Here is a 12,410-nt window from a genome sequence, read left to right on the forward strand (position 1 = left end):
TTTAAATAAACTTACCTGACCTTGGCCTGGAAATGTCCATGTATGAAGGTATGGGAGATACCTGCTGCAGTCCCTTCTACTTACATTTGGGAGGTCCAGTTGTATTGGGGGAATTAGCAGCACATATTATATGATACATTGGCTCCATAACGTCTCGCTGACCTGTGATTTAAAAAAAAAATACACTCCTATAAGCGCTCTTATTAAATAAGATGATATACTTTCCTTATCTATTGAGCAGTAATGTCCTTCATCTCCGGACTTTCCTTGTATTCACACAAAGTTTCAGAGATGGACTCCCAGTTTCATTATGTATGGAAAAATAGGATTTTAATTACCTACCGGTAAATCCTTTTCTGATAGTCTGTAGAGGATGCTGGGATCCATTTAGTACCATGGGGCATAGGCGGGTTCACTAGGAGCCACTGGCACTTTAAGAGTTTAATAGTGTGGGCTGGCCCCTCCCTCTATGCCCCTCCTACCAGACTCAGTCTAGAAACTGTGCCCGAGGAGACGGACATACTTTGAGAGAAGGAAATACACAGATAGTGGTGAGATTCACACCAGCTCACACAGAATAAAAGGAAAGCCAAACTAACCAACTTGAAAGGATTCAGCAACCAACAATACATTACCAAGTAACAAAGCAGGAATACGAAGCACTGGGCGGGCACCCAGCATCCTCTACGGACTACGAGAAAAGGATTTACCGGTAGGTAATTAAAATCCTATTTTCTGCTGCGGGTACACTGGGTTCCACAGGGAATAACATTGGGGTGTAGAGTAGGATCTTGATTCGAGGCACCAACAGGCTATAAGCTGTGACTGTTCCCAGAATGCATAGCGCCTCCTCCTCTATAACCCCGCCTCTGTGTACAGTTGCTCAGTTTTGTAGTTGGTGCCATGCAGTGCAGGCATACAACAGGGGGGCTGCTCCCTCCCTCAGAAGAGCTTTTATTAAGTGAAATTTGAAGACTTCAACGGCTGTAGCAGAACAACTGAGTGTTAGATGTCAGTTAGACATCTCCTACTGCAGCTCCATCACCTCCAGCGTCGCTGTATACTCCAGCGCCCTGGTCGCCGGGTACTTACAGCGGAGGCTCTGGTTTGCTTCAGTCACACACCCCACCGCAGCTCTCCAGGATCGCGTGACCGCACTTTGGGAGGAGGTAAGAGGGTCCCCCAGGCGGGACCCGCTGGAAACCGCAATCTGGCGCGGCCAGTGGGAAGTGGGCCACATGAGCTGGCGTGGACACTGTGGTAGTACAGGGACCCCACTAGACCACCAGGGCAGGGGCACAGGTCGGTTTTACAAAAAAACATTTGATACATGGCCTGCAGTACCCGGTGGTGAAGTCCAGAAAGGGGGATAAGGCTTTGACCTGTAGCCCCTCCCTCAGCCCAAGGGCACCATTTAGATTAAATGTTCCCACCCTGGAGCTGCATCTCTCTCTCCCTCACCCCCTGTCAGCGTCTGGGCGCCATTTCCACATGCTGTGCTGATCCTGGGACTGTTTGGGAAAATCCTCCTCTGTAAAGCCGCCTGCATGTCAGCACTGTGCATTTTACAGGACACTTACGTATTCTACATGTCTGCTGACAGTGTTAGTTAAGAAACGGTTAGTCGGGGTTATTTAGTACAAGTACCATGTGATATACATCCAGTATTTACTGTGCATTGATATATCTATTGATTGTATAGCTGTACTTAGTATTACTTTGTATTGCTAGTCCAGTGCAGTTTTATTGCATGTCATAAATTCTGCATTGTACATATGACTGTGTGTGCATATAGCTGCTGTGTGATCTCTACTCTGTGTATCTCACTCATACTGCTATCTCTATATTATGTACCCTGAGGGGGCTAAGTGCGTCAGGGTTATTGTTTAATATAGGTGTTTCACAGAATATACTCATTGTGTGTTTTTTCTCTGTGATTTTCAGTCACCATATACCTCTTGAGTTCTCTGTTGGTGTTAATGCACTGCACAGGGGGTTCTTGTTAAGGTATTAGATTGCTGATATTGTACTAGGTTGCCCGTAAATTGAGCTTTCAGATATGTCACCTACACAGGGTGACGGAGCTGGGGCTGATCACACATTGCGTGGTGGTGATGCTGCAGACACATTGGTGGAAAATATAGCAGCAGAGGGTTCAGGTTCTACTTAGTTACAGCAATTAAACCACTCATTGACTAAACAAAAATCTACCTCTTGCCCGCCTAAGACCAAGGGGTCCTCTAAGCAGGCCATTACTTCCTCGCAATCCACCCAGGTCCCAGACACCTCGTTGGATCAGGATGGCGTGTATACTGACCCCACAGACACTGATCCAGATAATTCTGATGGGGAATCTGTCTCACAGGTGGATGCTCCTGACTTATTGGAGGCTATCAGACTAATTCTTCAAGTTACTGATGACCCAGAGCCTGACGCTGCCTCTAAGAAACCGGACAGATTTAAACGTCAGAAGGTTGTTAAACAAGTTTTACCTCATTCTGACCATTTAGTTGACATACATCAGGAATCCTGGGAAAATTTGAGTAAGCAGTTCACACCTCATAAACCTAATTTAGAGAAGTATTGTATAATTAAATTATATAGTGGAGTGGAAAACAACAGGATTAAAATGAAATATGATAATGGTATTAGTGGAAAAATGTGGAAAAATATTAACGAAAAAATATTAATGAAAAAATATGAATGCAGAATGAAAATAAAAATGTTAATAATGGGAAATAAAAATGATGAAAAATATGACAAATATATGTAATAAAAAATATCAAATATATGATAAGATGGGGTATGTGAAAAGAATTGGGAATGAGCAACAAATAATGAAATTGGAATATCTAAATATGGAAATGGATGAGGTGGAAAAGTGTTTGGATATAAAATAATAATAAGGGTCGAGATCTTATGGAATTGGAATGGTTGATGGAGGTAAAGAGAGATGAGAATAATTATATATTTATATGAGGCAATGTACGACTATTATTGATATTTGTGTGTGAAAATGAAACTGGGGGGGGCAGATGTAGTGTGACTGTAGAGTGAGTGGGTGATAGAGCGATGTGTGGTGTGAAAAATCCTGTAGCAACCGTGAAGATGATAAGTGGGAAGTGTTATGGGATATTGGGAAGGGAACTCTGATTGATGTTGAATGTGTGAAGGGTGACGTGAGGAATGGGTGACAAGGAAAGGGTGGATAAAGCAGGGAAGTGAGAGGGGAAGAGAGAATAAATAAGAGGAGCTAGCCTGGGTGAAGGGGGAGCTGACAGTGTTGACAGTGAGGAGGGAAAATGGGGAGGGGCACAGAATTTGAGAAGGACATCTATAATGATGATTTGAGGTAAATAATATTCAAAGTGGTGTGAAAATTGGTTTATTGGTGTTGTAAATGGGAGATTGTGTCAACAACTAGTGAATTGGGCATGTGTATGAGGAGAAAAGGGGAGGGGAGGAGAATGGTGAGAGACCGTGGGGCTTCCAAAGGATTGGAATGGCTTGGGGGAGAGTGGGACCTGTGGTGAATGTATCGTTTGGGCCCTAAAACGGTTCTTTACACTTTGTATTGGGATATGAAGGCATTATAAAAAGACACTGTAGCTGATATATTCATTGAGACCATTCAGGGCTAAGGTATTCAAATTTGAAAGTCCATTCGCTTTCTTTTTTGAGGAGTGTAGCCATAATGTCTCCACCTCTGATTCCCATTTTGACTTGTTCTAAACCGCATATTTTTAAATCCTGCGGGGAGCAGAAATGTTTTTGCAGAAAGTGTCTGGAGACAGTAGTCAGTTGCTTCATCCGTTGTTGTTCTCTACTGGCATTCCTGATGTTACTCATATGTTCGAGGGCCCTGTGCTTCAACATGTGTGTGGTGATTCCTATATATTTGAGATTGCATGGGCACGAGATGCAATAGACTACATTGGTATTCTTGCAGTTAAAGAAATCCTTGATTTTAATGGTGTCCCCATATCTGTCCATTGTTGTTTGCAGATTGACTATATGCTCACAGATTTTACAATTTCCACATGGATAGCTTCCTATTATGACGGGGTCTCGTGCTGGTCTTGATATAGAGTGACTTTTGAGAAAATGGTCTCTCAAATTTGGAGAGCGTCTCCAACTGAGATCTATTGTGTTGTTGAGTTTCTGTGACAAGTCATTATCAGACAGCAAAATAGACCAATGTCGTTGTAAGATGGATTTAATTTCTTTCCATTCGTCACAGAAGTCACCCACGAATTGAATTGTCGTGTTGACATTAGTGGACTTAGACTCCTGGAAAATTAATGACTCTCTTGGGGTGTGAAAGCAGATCTTTTTAGCTTTTTTAATGGACCTGGAACTGTACCCTCGTTCTTTTAATCTGTGTGCCAGATCTTTGCTGCGGGTAGCAAATATTTAATCATTGGAACAGTTTCTTCGTAGGCGTAGGAATTCCCCTTTGGGGATGTTGGTAATTGTGGGGGGGGGGGGGGAGTGGGAACTGGTTTGTTGTAATAGAGTATTGGTAGAGGTACACTTGCGGAAGATTTCAGTTGAAAGGAGGTGACGGTCGTCTCTGTAGATTCGAAGATCCAGGAAGGATATGCTGTTTGAGTTACATTCAAAGGTAAACCTGAGGTTTAAATTGTTATTATTCAGATGATTTATGAAAATACCAAGTTCCTCAGGTGTTCCACTCCAAATCAAAAGAGTGTCGTCAATATAACGAGTCCACAGAACGACATGTTTAGTATGTTCCTCCATGCTATCCGTGAATACAAACTCCCTCTCCCACCACCCCAGGAAGAGGTTCGCATATGTGGGGGCACAGGCTGCCCCCATTGCTGTACCCCTTACCTGGGTGTAGAAGAGGTTGTTAAATCAGGATTTTGGTACTTACAGATAAATCCCTTTCTCCGATTCCACAGGGGCCACTGGAGCGTAGTTACAATGGGGAAATAGTAGGCAGTAATTGGGAGCTGGCACTTTAAAACTCTCACACTGTGGCTAGCTCCTCCCCTACTATCTTCCCTTCAAGCCAGTCTACGTAAAACTGTGCCCGAGGAGAGCTGGAATAAACAAAACCTTAAGGTAGAGGAGGTAAATGACGCCCTGTAAACCAGGATAACACAACCCAAACCTGGAACAGAACCTAACAAACAACAGGCTAGCCCAAACTCAACCAGCAGTCATATGGTGATCTGCAAATTGTTAAGCAAAAAACAAGGAGGAACAGCGCTGGGCGGGCGTCCAGTGGCCCCTGTGGAATCGGAGAAAGGGATTTATTGGTAAGTACCAAAATCCTGATTTCTCCTTCATCCACTAGGGGCCACTGGAGTGTAGTTACAATGGGGACGTCCCAGAGCTCCCAAAATGGGTGGGTGAGTGCTGAGAGTCCTGTAAAATCGCTCAACCAAACTGTGATGCAGAGGCCGCAAACGTGTCAAACTAATAGAATTTGACAAAACAAATGTCGGTCCGATCAAATAGCCGCCCGACAAAGTATTCATGGAGACCCCACGGGCAGCCGCCCACGAAAGTTCCACAATGCGCGTAGAGTGCACTGAAATGGAAAACAGAGGCTCCCGAGCAACCGCCAAGAAGACTGTCTGATGGTTAGATGTATCCAACGGCCCAGGGTATGCTGGGACCCCGGCTATTTAGTACTGGAGCATCATACAGAAGAGGGAAGAAAAACTTTGTCCAATAGCCTAAGATCTCTGTAGAGAGAGTCGGCGAGCCCTGACAACCTTCAAAGAGGGCCGAAAACACTGGGGTCAGATTTATAGGAAAAACGGACATCCCCTCTGGAAGAAACGACCGCTGAGTCTGAAGCTCAGCCGGGGGAGTTGCCAATAGAGTACTCCCTGAAAGAGAGCCCAAACTTACGGCCGGCAGGCTGATCTCTTTTGGAAGAAAACCGAAAGGGCAGAGACCTAGATTTCAGGTCAATGTATTTTGAAGCGCAGCCAAGCAAAACTTCCCAGAGAAACCAAAGATGACAGCTGAATGGTAACTGAAAGAAGGGGAAAACCCCTGTTATCCTCACTATGCCCTATAAAGTTTTCCAAAAGTGGCAAAAGCGAGAAGAGGTAACAGACTTCTGAAATCGGGGCCCAGTAGGCATAACCGAACTAGGGAACTCCTCCCTTCTGAGGTTTGGTGAACAGTCACACGGTTAAACGAAACCAGTTTGAGATGAACAAAGAAAAGGACCCTGTTGAAGTAGACAGTCTAGTTGAGGTAGGAGCCAAGGCTCCTGTACTGACAACAGGTGTAGCTGTATCTTCAAGTCATGCGCGGCCCAACCGGAGCCACCGAGAGGACTAGCGCGCATATTCCCGTCCTGTGTTATCGAAGTGAGGTAGGAACAAACAAAGGAGGCAGGATAGAAAAACCCAAAACTCCAAGGAGCCCTGAGGGTATCCTCGGCTACTACCGCTAGAGCTCACGTCCGAGAGCAGTAAAGGGTTAAAGAGTCAGACAGAACGCCCTGAGGTCGATCCGAAATCTCCACCAACAGCAGACCAGCTGAGAAAACTCTGGGAAATGAACCCTCACCCGGGAGTCTGACCTGGCGGCTTGACCTGGAAAGAAGATTGTTGTCCTTTGCTCAGAGGGGAGTGTAGGCGACCACTCATTGCATCGCAACCTAACTTAAGAAATAGAGTACCTGGTGCCGAGGAAGGAAAAATCCTCTGACGGACCGTGTTGAGAAAAGTCTACGAGGAGCATAAAGTGGATCCGTGTCGAACCAGAAGCTCCTGGATCCTCTGGAAATTCAGAAGCCACCTAATGTACAGAGTTGGATTGTAGCAGTAGATTGTCCCATTAGGGAACAAACCTCACTTCCTGCCCCTGAAAAAGAGTTATTCTGTGATCTTCCTGAACCCTGTGGGAGCGGAAGAGAGACCGAAAGGAAAGGACCGACAGTGAAAATGAGAATCCTGTAATGTGAATCTGAGAAAAGCCCGATGAGGAAACCCAACGGAAATCAGTAAACAGGCATCCCTGAAGACAAGGGATGCGTAAAACCCCCTTTTTTCTGTTTAAAACTAGCAATCACAGACTGAAAGGATTCTAAGGACAGAATAGGCGTGGCCAAGCCATCTGGCTTCGGAACGTGAAAAGAAAACAAAGGCCTGAGAACTGTCCCGATTCAAATGATATGTGAAAAACAGGGATCAACACCCTTTGCGGTTAGAAGCATATGGAGCGCCGCCTGTATTATGACTCTCTTGTCCTTGTAAATCGGCCGCCCCATGCCGAAGGACTCCTGAGATGGCTGTACTCCAAAATCTAATCTGTAACCGCCCAAGCCTTCTCAGTTCTCCCCGTAGGACCACGACCTGCGCCTACCCTGGGACCCTACAGGTGGTAGGAAGGTCTAACCTGTAGTGGGTGTATAGGATGACCTAAAATCAGACTGGACCGAGGATGCTGAGCCTCTGCTTCAGCCTGTTACCCTGAGATCCCCTGGTGACGGAGATATCGCCCGTGTGGAGTGGAAGCCTGAAAGGGCACGGAAAGATCTAAAGGAAAGAACGGTAAAGGTCCGTCTTGGAGCTGAGGCTAGTAGTAGGAGAAAGAAAAGTGGACTTACCTCCGATGGTTCAAGAAATCCTGCAGAAAGTTTCTTCCCCTGAACCATCTGCCCCGTAGGATTTCATGTTCACCTGTCACTGTCGCAGCCCCAGCGGTCTTTGGGTTAAGACAGCCCAAGCGAAAATGCAGGTTCCGAGTCTGCAGACCTCAAAAGAACATAAAAGCAGAATCCTGATTCTGATCTGTCCCAAAGTATCAATTGATCCTGATGCAAAATATCCTGTAACCTAGAGGACAATTGTTCCACAACCTACCTGCTCCGGACAAGGTAGAACCCCGCTGCCATATATGTGTCTTCGATGGATACCTGAGCAATGTTGCCTCAGGAAAATGGCAGCTTGTTGGACCGGTGATACATTGAGGGGTATACCTGGAGATATGTACAAAAAATTGGCGCTCTACAGTACACATACTGTCCAATTAGAGTCAGACAGCTGCTCACCAGTTGTGGGCGGGCTGCCCCAACAATAGATCAAAGTTGATGTGAAAAAAAGAGAGGAATTGGGAGCGCTGGATAAATCTAGTATATATTTTTTATTAAAATATTGTTATATTAAACACATAAAAGAATAATACATAAACTATCCTAAAAATGATGAAAAATTAATATTGTATAAATATATATAAGACTGCCATATCTCCCGAACCGATATGAGTAAGGAAAACTCAAATAAACCTTAATTAAAATCTGCACTGGTGCTTCATAGAAATCAGCCGTGCGTCCACAAGCTGAAATACATATAGGAAGGAGACTAATGAGAGGTACCTCTGTTATAGATCACTGTTGAAATGTACAGTCTCTCTTCTCCTTACACACAAAAGAGCCTCATTGGCAAATAGTGTCCCAGTATTGAGAATGCGGACACCGGCGCTGTATTAATGTGTGACAAGTAGATGGTGATAGTCAAATTCACTTGTAGTATATCACCTGATGTGAGAGCCTCTCCGTCAAAGGCGCTGTACTAAGCCGGGTTTGCAGCGGCTCTGTGCAATGAAGTACAGCTGATCCCGTCGCCAGTGAACCATCCACTCGAACGCTGAAGGGTACTAACCAGTTTGAATGTGCAGCGGTGCAGTAGAAATAAGGCAGCAGATTCTCCAGCCGCTGGTGAAGAGTCCGTTTAGATTGCGGCTATGATCCACTCAATAGATACGGTTCGCAGAGTGTCAGGAGAATACAGCAGTCAGAAGAAGTCCTTCAATGGAGTACCTTAACGCGTTTCTCGGCCTACAACACTGGCCGTTTCATCATTTCCTTCTGACGGAGAGGCTCTTACATCAGGTGATATACTACAAGTGAATTTGACTATCACCATCTACTTGTCACACATTAATACAGCGCCGGTGTCCGCATTCTCAATACTGGGACACTATTTGCCAATGATGCTCTTTTGTGTGTAAGGAGAAGAGAGACTGTACATTTCAACAGTGATCTATAACAGAGGTACCTCTCATTAGTCTCCTTCCTATATGTATTTCAGCTCGTGGACGCACGGCTGATTTCTATGAAGCACCAGTGCAGCTTTTAATTAAGGTTTATTAGAGTTTTTCTTACTCATATCGGTTCAGGAGATATGGCAGTCTTATATATATTTATACAATATTAATTTTTCATCATTTTTAGGATAGTTTATGTATTATTCTTTTATGTGTTTAATATAACAATATTTTAATAAAAAATATATACTAGATTTATCCAGCGCTCCCAATTCCTCTCTTTTTTTCACATCAACTTTGATCTATTGTTGGGGCAGCCCGCCCACAACTGGTGAGCAGCTGTCTGAATCTAATTGGACAGTATGTGTACTGTAGAGCGCCAATTTTTTGTACATATCTCCAGGTATACCCCTCAATGTATCACCGGTCCAACAAGCTGCCATTTTCCTGAGGCAACATTGCTCAGGTATCCATCGAAGACACATATATGGCAGCGGGGTTCTACCTTGTCCGGAGCAGGTAGGTTGTGGAACAATTGTCCTCTAGGTTACAGGATATTTTGCATCAGGATCAATTGATACTTTGGGACAGATCAGAATCAGGATTCTGCTTTTATGTTCTTTTGAGGTCTGCAGACTCGGAACCTGCATTTTCGCTTGGGCTGTCTTAACCCAAAGACCGCTGGGGCTGCGACAGTGACAGGTGAACATGAAATCCTACGGGGCAGATGGTTCAGGGGAAGAAACTTTCTGCAGGATTTCTTGAACCATCGGAGGTAAGTCCACTTTTCTTTCTCCTACTACTAGCCTCAGCTCCAAGACGGACCTTTACCGTTCTTTCCTTTAGATCTTTCCGTGCCCTTTCAGGCTTCCACCCCACACGGGCGATATCTCCGTCACCAGGGGATCTCAGGGTAACAGGCTGAAGCAGAGGCTCAGCATCCTCGGTCCAGTCTGATTTTAGGTCATCCTATACACCCACTACAGGTTAGACCTTCCTACCACCTGTAGGGTCCCAGGGTAGGCGCAGGTCGTGGTCCTACGGGGAGAACTGAGAAGGCTTGGGCGGTTACAGATTAGATTTTGGAGTACAGCCATCTCAGGAGTCCTTCGGCATGGGTCGACCGATTTACAAGGACAAGAGAGTCATAATACAGGCGGCGCTCCATATGCTTCTAACCGCAAAGGGTGTTGATCCCTGTTTTTCACATATCATTTGAATCGGGACAGTTCTCAGGCCTTTGTTTTCTTTTCACGTTCCGAAGCCAGATGGCTTGGCCATGCCTATTCTGTCCTTAGAATCCTTTCAGTCTGTGATTGCTAGTTTTAAACAGAAAAAAGGGGGTTTTACGCATCCCTTGTCTTCAGGGATGCCTGTTTACTGATTTCCGTTGGGTTTCCTCATCGGGCTTTTCTCAGATTCACATTACAGGATTCTCATTTTCACTGTCGGTCCTTTCCTTTCGGTCTCTCTTCCGCTCCCACAGGGTTCAGGAAGATCACAGAATAACTCTTTTTCAGGGGCAGGAAGTGAGGTTTGTTCCCTAATGGGACAATCTACTGCTACAATCCAACTCTGTACATTAGGTGGCTTCTGAATTTCCAGAGGATCCAGGAGCTTCTGGTTCGACACGGATCCACTTTATGCTCCTCGTAGACTTTTCTCAACACGGTCCGTCAGAGGATTTTTCCTTCCTCGGCACCAGGTACTCTATTTCTTAAGTTAGGTTGCGATGCAATGAGTGGTCGCCTACACTCCCCTCTGAGCAAAGGACAACAATCTTCTTTCCACGTCAAGCCGCCAGGTCAGACTCCCGGGTGAGGGTTCATTTCCCAGAGTTTTCTCAGCTGGTCCGCTGTTGGTGGAGATTTCGGATCGACCTCAGGGCGTTCTGTCTGACTCTTTAACCCTTTACTGCTCTCGGACGTGAGCTCTAGCGGTAGTAGCCGAGGATACCCTCAGGGCTCCTTGGAGTTTTGGGTTTTTCTATCCTGCCTCCTTTGTTTGTTCCTACCTCACTTCGATAACACAGGACGGGAATATGCGCGCTAGTCCTCTCGGTGGCTCCGGTTGGGCCGCGCATGACTTGAAGATACAGCTACACCTGTTGTCAGTACAGGAGCCTTGGCTCCTACCTCGACTAGACTGTCTACTTCAACAGGGTCCTTTTCTTTGTTCATCTCAAACTGGTTTCGTTTATCCGTGTGACTGTTCACCAAACCTCAGAAGGGAGGAGTTCCCTAGTTCGGTTATGCCTACTGGGCCCCGATTTCAGAAGTCTGTTACTTCTTCTCGCTTTTGCCACTTTTGGAAAACTTTATAGGGCATAGTGAGGATAACAGGGGTTTTCCCCTTCTTTCAGTTACCATTCAGCTGTCATCTTTGGTTTCTCTGGGAAGTTTTGCTTGGCTGCGCTTCAAAATACATTGACCTGAAATCTAGGTCTCTGCCCTTTCGGTTTTCTTCCAAAAGAGATCAGCCTGCCGGCCGTAAGTTTGGGCTCTCTTTCAGGGAGTACTCTATTGGCAACTCCCCCGGCTGAGCTTCAGACTCAGCGGTCGTTTCTTCCAGAGGGGATGTCCGTTTTTCCTATAAATCTGACCCCAGTGTTTTCGGCCCTCTTTGAAGGTTGTCAGGGCTCGCCGACTCTCTCTACAGAGATCTTAGGCTATTGGACAAAGTTTTTCTTCCCTCTTCTGTATGATGCTCCAGTACTAAATAGCCGGGGTCCCAGCATACCCTGGGCCGTTGGATACATCTAACCATCAGACAGTCTTCTTGGCGGTTGCTCGGGAGCCTCTGTTTTCCATTTCAGTGCACTCTACGCGCATTGTGGAACTTTCGTGGGCGGCTGCCCGTGGGGTCTCCATGAATACTTTGTCGGGCGGCTACTTGATCGGACCGACATTTGTTTTGTCAAATTCTATTAGTTTGACACGTTTGCGGCCTCTGCATCACAGTTTGGTCGAGCGATTTTACAGGACTCTCAGCACTCACCCACCCATTTTGGGAGCTCTGGGACGTCCCCATTGTAACTACACTCCGGTGGCCCCTAGTGGATGAAGGAGAAATCAGGATTTTGGTACTTACCGATAAATCCCTTTCTCCGATTCCACAGGGGCCACTGGACGCCCGCCCAGCGCTGTTCCTCCTTGTTTTTTGCTTAACAATTTGCAGATCACCATATGACTGCTGGTTGAGTTTGGGCTAGCCTGTTGTTTGTTAGGTTCTGTTCCAGGTTTGGGTTGTGTTATCCTGGTTTACAGGGCGTCATTTACCTCCTCTACCTTAAGGTTTTGTTTATTCCAGCTCTCCTCGGGCACAGTTTTACGTAGACTGGCTTGGAGGGAAGATAGTAGGGGAGGAGCTAG

Source organism: Pseudophryne corroboree, assembly GCF_028390025.1.
Source record: "Pseudophryne corroboree isolate aPseCor3 chromosome 3 unlocalized genomic scaffold, aPseCor3.hap2 SUPER_3_unloc_5, whole genome shotgun sequence".
In the NCBI taxonomy this organism is placed as follows: domain Eukaryota; kingdom Metazoa; phylum Chordata; class Amphibia; order Anura; family Myobatrachidae; genus Pseudophryne; species Pseudophryne corroboree.